Source organism: Theropithecus gelada, chromosome 6, assembly GCF_003255815.1.
Source record: "Theropithecus gelada isolate Dixy chromosome 6, Tgel_1.0, whole genome shotgun sequence".
NCBI lineage: Eukaryota > Metazoa > Chordata > Mammalia > Primates > Cercopithecidae > Theropithecus > Theropithecus gelada.
In genome coordinates, this window is record NC_037673.1 from 51,482,594 (window position 1) to 51,498,741 (window position 16,148).

Sequence of the window (16,148 nt, forward strand, 5' to 3'; positions counted from 1 at the left end):
AGAAAATAGAGAAGAATCAAATAGACACGATAAAAAATGATAGAGGTATCAGCATGGATCCCACAGAAATACAACCATCTGAGAATAAACAGTGTTATGCAAATAAACTAGGAAACCTAGAAGAAATGGATAAATTCCTAGACACATACACCCTCCCAAGACTGAATTGGGAAGAAGTTGAATCCCTGGAGACCAATAACAAGTTCCAAAATCGAGGCAGTAATAAATAGCCCACCAACCAAAAAAAGCCCAGCACCAGATGGATTTACAGCTGAGTTCTACCAAAAATGCAAAGAGGAGCTGATACCATTTCTTCTGAAATTATTCCAAACAATCGAAAAGGAGGGACTCCTCCCTAACTCATTCTGTGAGGCCAGGCCTGATACCAAAACCCGACAGAGATACAAGAAAAGAAAACTTCAGGCCAATATCCCTGATGAACATCGATGTAAAAAATTCTCAATTAAAATACTGGCAAACCGAATCCAGCAGCACATCAAGGAGCTTATCCACCACGATCAAGTTAGCTTTATTCCTGGGATGCAAGGCTGGTTCACCATAAGCAAATCAATAAATGTAATCCATCACATAAACAGATCTAAAGACAAAAACCACATGATTATCTCAATAGACACATAAAGGCCTTTGATAAAATTCGACATCCCTTTTTGTTAAAAAAAACTCTCAATCAACTCTCATTGAAGGAACATACCTCAAACTAATAGGAGCCATTTATGACAAACCCACAGCTGGAAACAGTCCCCTTGAAAACTGGCACAAGACAAGCATGACCTCTCTCACCACTCCTATTCAACTTAGTATTGGAAGTTCTGGCCAGGGCAATCAGGCAAAAGAAAGAAATAAAGGGTATTCAAATATGAAGGGAGGAAGTCAAAATGTCTTTGTTTGCAGATGACACGATACTATATGTGGAAAACCCCATTGTCTCAGCCCCAAAACTTCTTAAGCTGATAAGCAACTTCAGCAAAGTCTCAGAACAAAAAATCAATATACAGAAGTCATAAGTATTCTTATACACCAACAACAGGCAAGCAGAGAGCCAAATTGTGAGTGAACTCCCATTCACAATTGCTACAAAGAGAATTGTATCTCTGTCAGGTTTTGGTATCAGGACAATGCTGGCCTCATAGAATGAGTTAGAGAGGAGCCCCTCCTTTTCAATTCACAGTTGCTACAAAGAGAGTAAAATACCTAGGAATACAGTTAACAAGGGAAGTGAAGGACCTCTTCAAGGAGAACTACAAACCTCTGCTCAAGGAAGCCAGAGAGGACACAAACTAATGATAAAATATTCCATGCTCATGGATAGGAAGAATCCATATCATGAAAATGGCCATACTACCCAAAATAATTTATAGATTCAATGCTATTCCCATTAAACTACCACTGACATTCTTCACAGAATTATAAAAAAACTATTTTAAAATTTATACAGAACCAAAAAGGAGCCCATATAGCCAAGTCAATCCTAAACAAAAAGAACAAAGCTGGAGGCATCACCCTACCAGACTTCATTCAAACTACACTATAAGTCTACAATAGCCCAAACAGCATGGTACTGGTGCAAAAACACACATAGACCGATGAAATAGAATAGAGAACTCAGAAATAAGATCACACATCTGCAACCATCTGATCTTCAACAAACTTGACAAAAACAAGCAATGGGGAAAGGATTTCCTATTGAATAAATGGTGGTGGGATAACTGGCTATCCATTTGCAGAAAATTGAAACTGGACCACTTCCTCACACCTTGTACAAAAATTAACTCAAGATGGATTAAAGACTTAAATGTAAAACCCAAAACTATAAAAACTCCATTCAGGACATAGGCATGGGCAAAGATTTCATGATAAAATCACCAAAAGCAATTGCAACAAAAGCAAAAATTGACAAATGGTATCTAATTAAACTAAAGAACTTCTGCACAGTAAAAGAAACTCAGAGTGAACAGGCAACCAACAGAGTGGGAGAAAATCTTCACAGTCTATCCATCCAACAAAGGTCTAATATCCAGTGTCTACAAGGAACTCAAATTTACAAGAAAAAACAAACAACCTCATTAAAAGATGGGCAAAGGACATGAACAGACACTTTTCAAAAGAGGAATTCATGCAGCCAACAAACATATGAAAAAAAGCTCAACATCACTGATCATTAGATAAATGCAAATCAAAACCACAATGAGATACCATCTCATGCCAGTCAGAATGGCCACTATTAAAAAGTCAAGAAACAACAGATGCTGCCAAGGTTGCGGAGAAATAGGGACACTTGTTGGTGGGAATGTAAATTATTTCAACCATTGTGGAAGATGGTATGGTGATTCCTCAAAGAGCTAGAACCAGAAATACCATTTGACCCAGCAATCCCATTGCTGGGTATATACCAAAGGGAATATAAATCTTTCTATTACAAAGATACATGCACACGTATGTTCATTGCAGCACTATTCACAATAGCAAGGACATGCAATCAACCCAAATGCCCATCAGTGATAAACTGGATAAAGAAAATGTGGTATATATACACCATGGAATACTATGCAGCCATAAAATGAATGAGATAATGTCCTTTGTAGGGACATGGATGAAACCGGAAGCCATTATCCTTAGCAAACTAACACAGGAACAGAAAACCAAAGACCACATGTTCTTACTTGTAAGTGGGAGCTGAACGATGGGATCGCATGGACACAGAGAAGGGAACAACACACACTGGGGCCTGTTGCAGGGGGTGGGGTGGAGGGAGGGAGAGTATTAGGAAGGATGGCTAATGGATGTTGGGCTTAATACCTAGGTGATGGGTTGATACGTGCAGTAAACCACCATGGCACATGTTTATCTACGTAACAAACCTGCACATCCTGTACATGTACCCCAGAACTAAAAATGATAAAAAAAAGATGAACCATGGAGCCTTTGTTGTCCATCAATCATCCGTCCATTTATCCTTTCCTCCCTCCATCCCTCCCTCCATCCCTCCCTTCCTCCCTTCCTCCCTCTGTCTGTCCATCTGTCCATCCATCCATCCATCAATCCATGTAGTGATGTGCTGGAACACCTCTTCCCAACTCTGTATCCAATAATGGCTTGAAATTGGCCATGATGGTAGTATAAATATCCTGAAAATCAAGTTGGCAAACATCACAAATCATGGCCTTTTTTGTAGATCCAGTTGTTAAACCTTCACTAGCATGCCACTGATTCTATCTATCCATCTCTTTTATGTAACCATCTAACCATTTATCTATGCATTCATGGGACTCATATGAATTGGCTACCCAGGATGTACCAGGCACTCTGAGGCCCTTTGTATCTCTACTCTGAGCCTGAATGTTTGCTAGACTCTAACAGTGAGAGAGCATGAGGAGAGTCTTTGTTTTACTGCTTGCTTTGGTACATCCTGGGAAGAATTTCTGTCCCCATGATTACACCAGACACTACGTGAGGCCTGAGGCAGGGAGCAGCCTAGCATGTGTGGATGAGCCAACTACGTCTTCCCTCCTGTTCATATTAGGTGGTTTTTGCTCTAGGACAGTGACCAGTAGCAGCACAGGAAAGTGGGGGGAGGAGGGATGGCAGATGAAGTTCCACCCGAGGTTATTGTCCCCATAGTCCCCACTTGGTTTCCAACTCTGCCTTCTGCTTCTCTTGACCCTTCTCTCTTACTCTGCTCAGTTTCTCCTCACTGTTCCGTCAAATGCACTAGGGTTGATGCTCCTTCTTCCTCATTTCTCACCTGTCTGCTTCAGTCCATGAGGTAACAACATACGATCGGGGAAAAAAATTGCAAACAATTTTTTAAAGAAAAAAAGGGCACACTAGAAAGTAGGAATTTGGAGCAGACTTTGGTGTGGTTTTAAGACACGTCTGGAGTTTTTCACAATTCCCTATTCTCTGTTGCACTACTTGCCAACTTCCTGAAACCAGTGTTTCCTTTGACAGTAATCTCACACACCCTCCTTACACCCAAGAGTCAGGCAGTACATGCTAAGTGAGCAAAGCTCCTTCAAGAATCATGGAATGGCCATGGCTACGGGAATGGCCATCCCTCAAGGCAGAGCCCTGGCAGTGATAAAGTGTTAGGAGATTTTTAAGTTCAGAGAGATGTGGAATTGGAGGGGTGATTGAAGCTCTGTAAGCAAAGGCTGAAGACCTGAGGCTGCCTATCTGGGAATCACACAGGCCACATAATATGGAGACAGCAGCTGGGTAGAGGCAGCTGGCTCCAATAGAGAGGGCAGGCAATGGCCAGGAGGATAGGTAGGGGTCACTGGGAAAATGGCCATAGTCTAGCAGGCTTTTGGAGCCTGCAAATGTTGAGATTCTAGGAGGGTCTTCTCACTGACCTTTGCCTCAAACATTGCTGGCTGAAATAAAGAGTGTTTCTAAGTAGTAGGAACTGACAGGACTGTTACCGGTAGCAGAGATCCAAGTTACCTGAGGTGAATCCATATGGATGTGAAGCAACTTCAGCTTGGACTTCCCCAAAAGAATTTGACTGAGAGTCATAAGGCAGAAGAAGACACTGAGGCAAGTGTCAGAGCAGGAATGAAAGTTTATTGAAAAGCTTTAGAACAAGAAGGAGAGGAAAGAAAAGAAGGAAAGTACAACTTGGAAGAGGGCCAAGTGGGTGACTTGAGAAACCAAGTATGCAGTTTGACCTCTCGACTTGGGGTTTTATATGTTGGCCTCCTTCTGGGATCTTGCCTTACTTCTCCCAACTCCTGAGGTCTTATTGGGAAGTTGCTGATCAGTTTCAGGTGTTTTCTGTCCGTTAGGAGACTGCCTTTCCCTGGCACTAGCTGTGAGCAATTATTACTTTAGAGAAGCAGTTAACAACTGCCTGACCATTACCTGATGGTCACCCAACACTTCTGGTGTATATCGAGCCCTCTTCTGTCCTGCTCATACCTGACTAGCTACCTGCTGTGACTGAACTCGGGGAGAAACCTCATGGCAATGGTTCCAAGTACTATTTGGTCATTTTTTTAACTTGGATTTTGCCAACTGCATTCATCAACCAATTATTACACATAAAATGTAACATATAGTATGTGTGTATAATTTATTTCAACTGCATTCATCAACCAATTATTACACATAAAATATAACATATAGTATGTGTGTATAATTTATTTCATATAACGTAGGGTTGTAAATATATTATTTACCTGTATATGGCATGAATAATCAGAATGAGCACTATCAAAGTTGTTTGGAAATTATTTAAAAAAATATATATATATATATATATTTTGGAGATAGGATATCACTCTGTCACCCAGGCTGGAGTGCAGTGGCACAACCATAGTACACTGGAGCCTCAAATGCCTGGGCTCAAGAAATTCTCCCACCTTGGCCTCCCGAAGTGTTGGGATTACAGGCATGAGCCACAATGCCTGGCCTAAAGAATTTTTAATCTAAGGACTGTTATCTGAACTTTTAAGAAGCCTTGAGAGATTTGAACTTATATTTTATCTGAACCCAAAACTCAAATCCTGGTTATGTTTTAGTCAAACCCAGCCAACATGCCTGAATTCCCAGAGGCAGATGATGTAATTTAAGAGATTTTTCAGCTGTTTTTGCTTCTTTCAATCTTGGCTCTGGAAAATGCTATAGTCCAGAAGCCAAAGAAAAAAGAATAAGAAAAAAAGAAAGTCAGAGTTTCCTGGAAGGCAACTGTCCTGGGGCTACATTGGGCATTTTTCTTTGCTCACTTCATTCTTACTAAAAAACATCCTCCATTCTTACTAACACATAATTATCAAGTCAGTCCTACTGAATTCAGCTGAGAACACCAAACTACAACAAAGAATGGGGATTTTCTTCAACTGGACAAGGATGTACTGAGTACCTTCAATGTGCTAAATGCTGCGGTTACACAGGTTAATGATAGCTATCCTTGCCCTCAAGGGAGTTTGCAATCTATTTAAGAAGAGCAAAATGGAAAGGAGAAAGAACACTAACAACTACTGAAGATCTACCTCATTCATTCATCTAACAAAAACTTTCTGAGTGTCCATTATGTGCCAAATATTGTTCAAGGTACTGGAGATTCAGGAATGGAGAAGACAGATGTGGTCCCTGCTCTCGTGAAGGTTTCATCCTAGTAGAGCAGACAAACACATTATAAAAATGCCAGCTGACAGTATGATGGCTTTTCAAAAAGTTAAACATAGAATTACCATATGATCTACTATTAGGTATAACACCCAAAGAATTGAAAGTAGGGATTTAAACAGATAGTTTGGGCACTGACAGTCATATGAACATTATTCATCATAACCAAAAGGTGGGAACAACCCAAATGTCTACTGGCACACGAATGGATAAATGAAATGTGATATGGTGCATGCAATGAAATACTATTGTCTTAAGAAAGAATGACATTTTGGTACATGTTACAACATAAATAAACTGTGATAACATTATGCTAAGTGAAATAAGCCAGAAACAAAAGGACAGATATTGTGTCATTCCACTGATATGAGGTACTTTGAATAGTCAAATTCATAGAGACAGAAGGTATCATAGAGGTTACCAGGGGCTGGGGGAAGCAGGTAATACGGTGTTACAGAATTTTAGTTTGGGAAGATGAAAAAGTCCTGGAAATGGATACTGGTGATGGTTGTGCAACATTGTAAATATGCTTAATGTCACAGAATTTTATACTTTAAAAAATGGTTAAAAGGGGAACATTTGTTATGTATATTCTGCCACAACAAACAGACAAACAAACCAAAAATGGCATGCTGGTAAGGTAAGAGGATGACTGGATATTGATTTTAGATTGGGTGGCTAGGGATGGCCTCTCTGAAGAGTGTCATCCACACTGAGATCTGAATGTCAAGAATAAGAAGGAAGTAATGTGCAATCAGAAGGAAAAGCAGTCCCAGAATATGGAACTGTAAGATCAAATACCTGAAGGTAGACATAGGCTGGATATTGGAGGAACAGAAAGGAGACCCTCTGGTCTTCCTCTGGTGGAGGAAGTGGGAGGGATGGCGAGTGGTCAAAATGTAAGGTCTAAGATGTAAGCAGGAGACTTTTCCAGTCAGCATGAGGGCTGACTTCTACTGGACTTTATTCTACCTTAACAGGAACTTTCTGGAGGATTTTAAGCAGTTGAGTAACATGAGAAAGAGGAAATATATTCTGTCTTGGGTAATTTTAGATGGATTCATAGAGGTAACATTTTACCTGGAACTTAAGTCATAGACATTCACGGGGAGAAAAGCTAGCAAAATTGTTCCAGAGTAGTACCAGCAGAGACTCAGAGTTAGGGGCTTAGACATTTTTTTAAAAGAAATATTTAATTTGAAGATCTTAGAAAATATAAAGCCACGCTTATCGCAGTAGTGTTATGAATAAGGAACCACATGGGCCATAGAGTAATCATCTTCTTGGAGGTAAACTTTGCTCAGATTACTGAACTTTTTCATGTAATTTTAATTAAAATTTTTTAATTGAAAACAATATTTTTTAAAAGTTTAATTATATGTTTTCTTTAACCCAAAATATCTAGAATAGTATTATTTTAACATAATCAACATAAAAATTATTGAGATTTTTTATGATCAATTTTGAAACTTATTTATTGATTTTTGAGGCAGGGTCTTGCACCGTCACCCAGGCTGGAGTGCAGTGGCACTATTGCGGCTCACTGAAGCCTTGAACTCCTGGGCTCAAGGGATCCTCCTGCCTCAGTCTCTCAAGGAGCTAGGACTACAGGCATGTGCCAACGCACCTGGCTAAATCTAAAAACTTCGTTTTTGTAGAGACAGGGTATCTATCACTTTGTTGACCAGGCTAATCTTGAACTCCGGGGCTCCAGCAATTCTCCTGCCTCTGCTTCCCAAAATGTTTGGATTATGGGTGTGAGCTTCCGCGCCCAGCCTCATTTTGACACTTTAAAAATATGTCACCACTTTTTAACAGTCATGTCTTCCTTTTCTTTGAATTGTGGTAAAATATACATAGTATAAAATTCAATATTGAAAACCGTACTTTTATATTGCAATAAATAAAGATGTATTATGCAGTGTAATGTACTATTTGTATAGATTTTCCAGGTGTTTCAGGTTTTGGATGGCTGCCTGTGGCTACACACCAGACCTCTATCCATTCATACATCTACTCTCATCTATTGTTAAGGAATATTTCATTGAAAAAGTTTGTGAATGACTGAATTGTAAATGACATCCCTATATAAATGGTTATCGGATAATTCTTATGTGAATCTTCTTTTGCTATTGATTCATCTATCATTAAAAAAAAATCAGTTTTCAAGTCATTAGGCTGCCTCTGAATTTTTTCTTGCCTTTCTTTGTATTTCCAGGTTAGTTCCTCTAAACATTTACCCAGCTTTTGGTCTTTATGATAGTGAAGACATCTGACCTCTGGTTGGCCATTACATTGTTGAAGAGGACTTCGAGAGACCAGGTAGTTCACTGGGTCAGTTGGCTCAGTTTAGAGGCATTCACTCATTCTTGCCCTTCGTCCCAGCCCAGAGTGTCCTGTAATCCAAATGAACTCTCCCTCTCTGATCTAAGCATTTTTCAGTTTGAAATTTTAATGGAGAGAATTCTAGGTTCACATGCAATTTTAAGAACTCAGACGGCTAGATCTCGTGTATTCTTCACCCAGTTTCTCCCAATGTAACATTTTATAAAACATTAGTATATTATCACAACCAGGAGATTGACATTACTACAATCCATCAATCTTTTTCAGATTTTCCCAGCTTTATTTGTACTCACATGTGTGTGTATGTGTGAAAATTGCACAGTTCCATAAAATGTTATGACCTGTATAGGTTTGTGTATCCACCACCACAGTCAAGATACTGACAGTTCCAACATCACAAGGATCCCTTATTTTGCCCATTTACAACCACTCCTACCTTCCTCACCCACCCCATCGCTATACCCTGGCAACCATTAACAAATATGTCCACCAGTTTTGAAATTTTGTCATTTCAAAAATGTTTCATAAATAGATGCATACAGTATGCATTCTTTTGAGAAAGGCCTTTTTGTGGTTCCTATGTAATAATAATGAGTCTGACTCCATTTTCTGATGTTTGCTAGTAGCTTTTATACCACACTCTTCTCTTTTCCCATTTTGCCCCACATCTGGGCAACCTGATAAGAAAGCCTGGGTTCTTCCGTTGGCTCTGAGATTCCAACCAAGTGGGCTCCCGCCTGCGTACAGGAACCCTCACCCCAGCCCCACTCCCCAAAGCCTAAGAAAATTCAAGTCAGTTTTCTTTCCCTGCTCTCTTACGCTGTTTTTGGACCTGTTAGGGAAACTTTCCCAGCTGTCTCCAGAAAACTTCATTATGTGCGTAATAAACCTTTTCACACTCTCTCGATGTCTATCTAGAGTCATCATTTGAACTGTATTTTAGGTGGGAATTTATCCTATTTCTACAGAATGGCTACAATAGCACAATTCTTGGATATTCATCCAAGTTGTTGCCTGTATAGTATTCCATGGTAGGTATGCACCACAATTTGTTTAACCATTCACCTGTTGAAGGGCATTTCTGGCCTTTACACTCTTTAGCTATTACAAATAAAGCTGCTATGGGCCAGGCACTGTGACTCATGCCTGTAATCCCAGCACCCTGGGAGGCCGAGGCAAGTGGATCACTTGAGGTCAGGAGTTCACGACCAGCCTGGATAACATAGCAAAGCCCCATCTCCACAAAAAAATACAAAAATTACCTGGTTGTGGTGGTGGATCCCTGTAGGTCCAGTTACTCAGGAGGCTGAGGCAGGAGAATTGCTTGAACCTGGGAGGCAGAGTTTGCAGTGAGCCAAGATCACGCCACTGCACTCCAGTCTGGGTGACCAAGTGAGACTCTGTCTCAAAACAAACAAACAAAAAGAAATAAAGCTGCCATAAACTTCATGTACAGGGTTTATGTGAACGTAAGTTTTCCTTTCCCTGGGATAAATGCCCAGGAGTTCAATTGCTAGATCATATGGTACTTACATATTTGCTTCTTAAAGAAACTGCCAAACTATTTTCCAGAGTAGTTGTACCATTTTGTGTTCCTATCAGCAATGTTTGAGGGATCCAGTTTCTCTGCATCCTCATCAGCATTTGGTGTTGTCGCTATCTTTTTCTTTAGTCTATCTGATAGGTGTGTGGGATATTGTGGCTTTAATTTGCCTTTCCCTAATGGCTAATGGTACTGAACATCTTTTCATGTGCTTATTTACCATCTGTATAGCCTCTTTGGTGAAATGCCTCTTCATATCTTTTGTCCATTTTCTAATATGAGCTGTGCTTTTTATTTTTTTATTGTATTATATTATTTTTAAAGTTTTCTTATTTAAAAATAGAGATGGGGTCTCACTGTGTTGCTGAAGCTCGTCTTGAACTCCTGGGCTCAAGTGATCCTCCTACCTTGGCCTCCCAAAGTGTTGGAATTACAGGCATAAGCCACCACACCCAGCCGCCATGCTTTTTAAATAAAGGATTGTGATCTGTTTGTGTACTGACAAGTACTTATTGGGATATGGAGATAGTCTGAGCTGTTTAAATAGTGTTGTGAAATCAGTGTTGAAAAAAACAGTTAAAGAAGGAAGGATGACTGGTGTGTCTGTGTGGGGGTGTATATGTGTATGCATACTTGTGTATGACTGCAGCAGACATTAATCTTAGTTGCCTGTATTCAAGTGTGCATCACTTTATTCTTTTTAACTCATTTGGTTCTCTTTATTCACTTTATTCTCTTTAAATCCTCTTAAATCCTCCTAGGCTGGTGGGAAATTCACACTCACCCCTTGGTGTCTCTCCCTGCCCTCCAAAGTGTGTAAAAAGGTCATTAGGTCTTATTAAACACTCTGGCACAGGGAAGACTGTCACTCTGGTTTACAGTTGTGGATCCACACTGTTTTCGACTGAAGCACCAGTCCATTGTCCCAACCTGTGTATCTCATGGTGAGTAGCTCAGCTGCTAATTCTCCATTCTTAGAGCACAGGACTCTGTGATGAGGTTGGGAGCATCTAATCTCCCATGTTTCCTCACAGCCTCTGAGGTCTTGACACCTTCTCACAGTCCAGTAGAAATTTCTGCAATGATGGAAATGTTCCGTAACTACTCTGTCCAGTATGGTAGCCACTAGACATGAGGCTATAGAGCACTTAAAATATAGCTAGTGCCACCGAGGAGATGAATTTTTAATTATATTTAATTTTAATTAATTTAGAACTTAAAAACCACACATTGATAGTAACTACTGAGGTAGGCAGAACAGCCTAGGGGGTACTGCCACATTCTTGGTTATGATTTATCCTTCTATTTTGGCTTTCTAGCACCTGAAGAAAATCTCTCTGCCTTTCTTGTTGTCCCCAAAAACACATCTTATCTCTCCTTGGGGACATCAGCCACAATCTCTATGACGGTATTCATTTTTTATTTATTTACTTATTTATAATATTTTATTTTTAGAATCAGAGTCTTGCTATGTTGCTCAGGCTGGCTTCCACTCCTGGCCTCAAGTGATCTCCCACGTTTCCCCTCTAAAGCTTAGCTTTCATAAAAGACTGAAAGAGCCTCAAATCCCTCTGTTTGCCCTACCCTGCAAAAGGGCTGAAATCAAAAAAATGCCGAGGATTTGGCTACCTCCTTGAAATTGAGAAGGAAGAAGTATAGGGAAGACAAACACGAGTCAATAAATTGCCATACCATGGTGATATAGTTTGGACGTTTGTCCCTGCCCAAATATCATATTGAAATGTAATCCCCCATGTTGGAGGTGGAGCCTGGTGGGAGGTGATTGGATCATGGGAGTGGATTTCACATGAATGGTTTACCACCATCTGCTTGGTGCTGTCCTTGCAATAGTGAGTGAATTCTCGTGAGATCTGGTCATTTAAAAGTGTGTGGCACCTCCCCTCTTCCCTCTCTCTCTCTTCCTTTACTCCTACTTTCACCAAGTGACATGCCTGCTTTCCCTTTGCCTTCCTCCATGACTGTAAGCTTCATGAGGCTTCCCAGAAGCTGAGCAGATGCCAGCACCATGATTCCTGCATAGGAACTGTGAGCCAAAGAAACCTCTTTTCTTTATAAATTACCCAGTCTCAGGTATTTCTTTATTGCAGTGCAAGAACAGACCAACACACACAGTAATACAGTAAGACTTAGGTAGGTATCTCAATGATGTGACACCGCCCTTGTGTCACATCTGTCAAGAGCTTCAGTCTAATGTGTGTGTAGCACTCTGTGGTTTACGAAACCTCACACCACTGAACATGTTGCTACATTGCTCCGACTTTACACACAAAGGAATGGAGGTTGGGAGCAGTTAGCAGAAGCTTAAGCAAATGATTTCTGTGGCTATGGTGAGACTTGAATCCACCCCTACACAGCATCCTGGGCTGGCCACTCTGCAGGGCAGAGGGAGTGTGATTTACAAGCAGAGCTTTCCAGTCAGCCAAGATTGGAGATTCAGATGCTTCCTCTCTTGGCCATATTTTCTTTTGCAAATAGCCAGGCAAATAACCTGATCAGGCAAATAACCAAAGGGATTATTTGCATAATGTTATTGCTTTGGTGTGTTATTTGTTGGAGTGTGTTAAATAACTACAAATGTTTATTAGTCAGCTCTTCCTCTGCCAGCAGAAGAATGTGGTCCCTGAGATACTTTCGCGTCCTGTTGCGGTCTTGAAGTAATTAGGGGTGTGTAACAGGGAGGGGGTTAACCCTTGTTGCAGCCCTGACTGAGGGGAACATATAGATAGAAGCTCTTTAAGAGCACAGTCACTTAGCAGTCTGATATTAGTACTTGAGAAGTTACCCTTAATCAGACATCCAAATTTCCCTAACATTGTCTGATTCTTTAGGAAAATACAGAATCATCTATTGGCTACATTTACAAATGTTTTAGTTGATTTGTATGGTCACCCTCTACCCTAATCCAGAACAGAACAGATTGAATATTTAGGGATCATCGTATGTAAATTCAGTTCATTCATTCAACCCCTGCTTTTAAAAAAATCTCCTTACAGGCGTTTGCCCCATAATCTTTGCTTACTTTCCAGGTTTTGAGCTTGACCTGCTGAAGAGTCTGTCAGTCTCAGGCTGCTGCTAGTCCCTTGATAAGATAGATGCACTTCCCTGAGAGATATATTTTAAACATATCACTTCCTTCTGGTTTTTAAGATCATTCTGCTGTCCCTTGAACATCTTCAAGGTAGCCCTAAGCCTGCTGGCCTCACCCGCCCCAGTAGGAAACATGCCCAAGATGGTCCTTTCCCCACCCAGAGAGAGAATCACCATGTCCTGTCTCCTGAACATGACTTTGACTCTACAGTAAAAAAAAAACCCTTGGGCCTTTGTTCCCTACTTTACCCTGTGAGCCCCAGGGTAGCCTGCTGTCTGTTGTCCTCTAGGTCCCCTTCCAGATTCCATTCTCCTGCTGACTAATGGTGTCTGGAGTGACATTCTAGAAATTATTTTCCTCTCCAGGAACAACTTACGGGGGAGGAAGAAGAGGATGCCAGCTAGAAAATCATGTCTACTGATTCCTAGTTTTTCTTTCACTTGCCTGGAATGTTAACCCCAGGTATTTCCAAGAGGTTTCAGTCTGCACCTACTTTAGCTTATTCCTGAAAGCATAAACCCCACTCACATAAGCCTTTATCTGGTAAAAGAAAGGAGAAGTGGGACTGGGGGCTGGAAGTGATGGGGAAGCAACTTGACCGGTTTGAGGGGGGATGTTTACAGTGTTGGGGTGAGGCAGGGTGCCTGGAGCAACACATCGTGAATTCTGGAATTTTCTCCTTCTTCTTCTTCTTCTTCTTCTTCTTTTTTTTTTTTTTTTTTAAATTAGAGACAGGGTCCTGCTCTGTACTCCAGGCTGAAGTGCAGTAGCACAATCACAGCTCACTATAACCTCAAACTCCTGGACTCAAGTGATCCTTCTGCCTCAGATTCCCAAGTAGCTAGGACTACAGGTGTGCTCCACCATGCCTGGCTAATTTTTAAATTCTTTAATGTAGAGATGATGTCTCACTATATTGCCCAGACTGATCTTGAACTCCTGGGATCAAGTGATAACTTGTTGTTATAATAGTTAATATTATTGTTAGTAATGAGCTATTCCTAATAAGGACCATTCTAGTTACTGCTTTGGCAGACGAGCAATCAAAGAGTAGATTATTTCCAATTTTCCTCTTAGAGGGTGGGATTTTTTTTTTTTTTTTTTGAGATGGAGTCTCACTCTGTCACACAGGCGGGAGTATAATGTCATGGTCTTGGCTCACTGGGCCTCCCAGGTTCAAGCGATTCTCTTGCCTCAGCCTCCAGAATAGCTGAGACTATAGGTGCATGCCAAAACACCCAGCCAATTTTTTTTTTTTTTTTTTTTTTTTTGCATTTTTGTATTTTTAGTAGAGATGGTGTTTCACTGTGTTGGCCAGGCTGGTCTCGAACTCCTGACTTCATGATCCGCCTGTCTCGGCCTCCCAAAGTGCTGGGATTACAGGCGTGAGTCACCGTGCCTGGCTGGGAGTGGGATTTTTAAACTTGGATTTTATCGGCATATGCACTGGGGCTTACATTTGTCATAAATACTAGAAAAAACAAAACATTGTCCACTTAATTTCAAGGCTATAAGATATGGGCAGCTGATCTGTTTTCCAAAGCTGCAGCCATAGGTCCCTCTTCCTTTTCCACTGTCACCCGAGCCCTGTTCCTAGCTGGTCTCTATTACAGTCTTCACCAGAGGCAAACACTGACTCAGGGGACAGTGACAGGAGGCAATCTGTCAAGTTTCTCAGTCAGAGACACTCTCCCAACCAGCATCCCTCGACTCACCCTCACCCCAGACACTAGATTCCCACCCTAGGGCAGCTAATCCAGACCTAGGGCATCTAATAGGAGACCTTTTCCCTTCCTCCTTTCCATTCCATCCCCCACAGCAAAACTGTCATCTTGTGTGTTAAACATTCCTGGCCTTGCCAAGTAACTGACTAATGGGATAAGCTGCTTGTATTGTGACAATGGGTTGTAACAGCCAGAGCCTGGGATGGGGGTGGTGCTCAGATGCCTTCAAGGGCAGGTGGGTACCAATGTGAGATGTTGGGTATGCCATAATTGGGAGATACTGGGCTAACGGGAACTCGGGTAGCAGCAAAAACTCTGCCTATAGGGATTATCTTAGTTTGTGTTATGCTTCTATAACAGAATACCTGAGACTAGGTAATTTATAAGAACAGAGATTTATTTCTTACAGTTCTAGAGATTGGGATGTTCAAGGTTGAAGGGCTGGCATCTGGCAAGGGGTTCTTGATGCATCATTCCATGAAGGAAGGCAGAAGGTCAAGAGATCACGCACATGAAAGAAAGAGGGAAGGGGCTGAACTCATGCTTTTATCAGGAAGCCACTCTTGCAATACAGGCCTTAATCCAGCCGGGAGGTCTCTGCCTCTTCACCCTCATGATCTACTCATCTCTTAAAGGTCCTACCTCTCAGTGCTGTTGCACTGGGGATGTTTCCAACACAAGAACTTTGGAGGACACATTCAAACCCAAGCAGGAATTTAAATTTGATTCAAAATACTGGTGGCTATAGTTTGCTGTCCCATATGAAAGTGTGAACCTTTTTGTTTTAATCAATCAGTAAAAGGGTAAGACCCTCTTTTTTGTTGTTTATTTTTTTGAGATGGAGTTTTGCTCTTGTTGCCCAGGCTGGAGTGCAATGGTGTAATCTCGGCTCACTGCAACCTCCGCCTCCTGGGTTCAAGTGATTCTCCTGCCTCAGCCTCCTAAGTAGCTGGGATTACAGGCATGCGCCACCACACCCTAATTTTGTATTTTTAGTAGAGATGGGGTTTCTCCATGTTGGTCAGGCTGGTCTTGAACTCCCGACCTCAGGTGATCTGACTGCCTCGTCCTCTCAAAGTACCGGGATTACAGGCGTGAGCCACGGCACCCTCTTTTAAGAACCCAAGTTTAGTGTTCTGAGGTGAAGGGCTGCATGAGATGAGAATATGTTTGGGATAATTTTGAGCATGGTCTTCATTAGCAAAAGAAATGTTTCTCCTGAACAGAAGTTGCTAAGGGCATTGAAGTTAAACTGCTTTGATAAAGATAATGGCAAGCA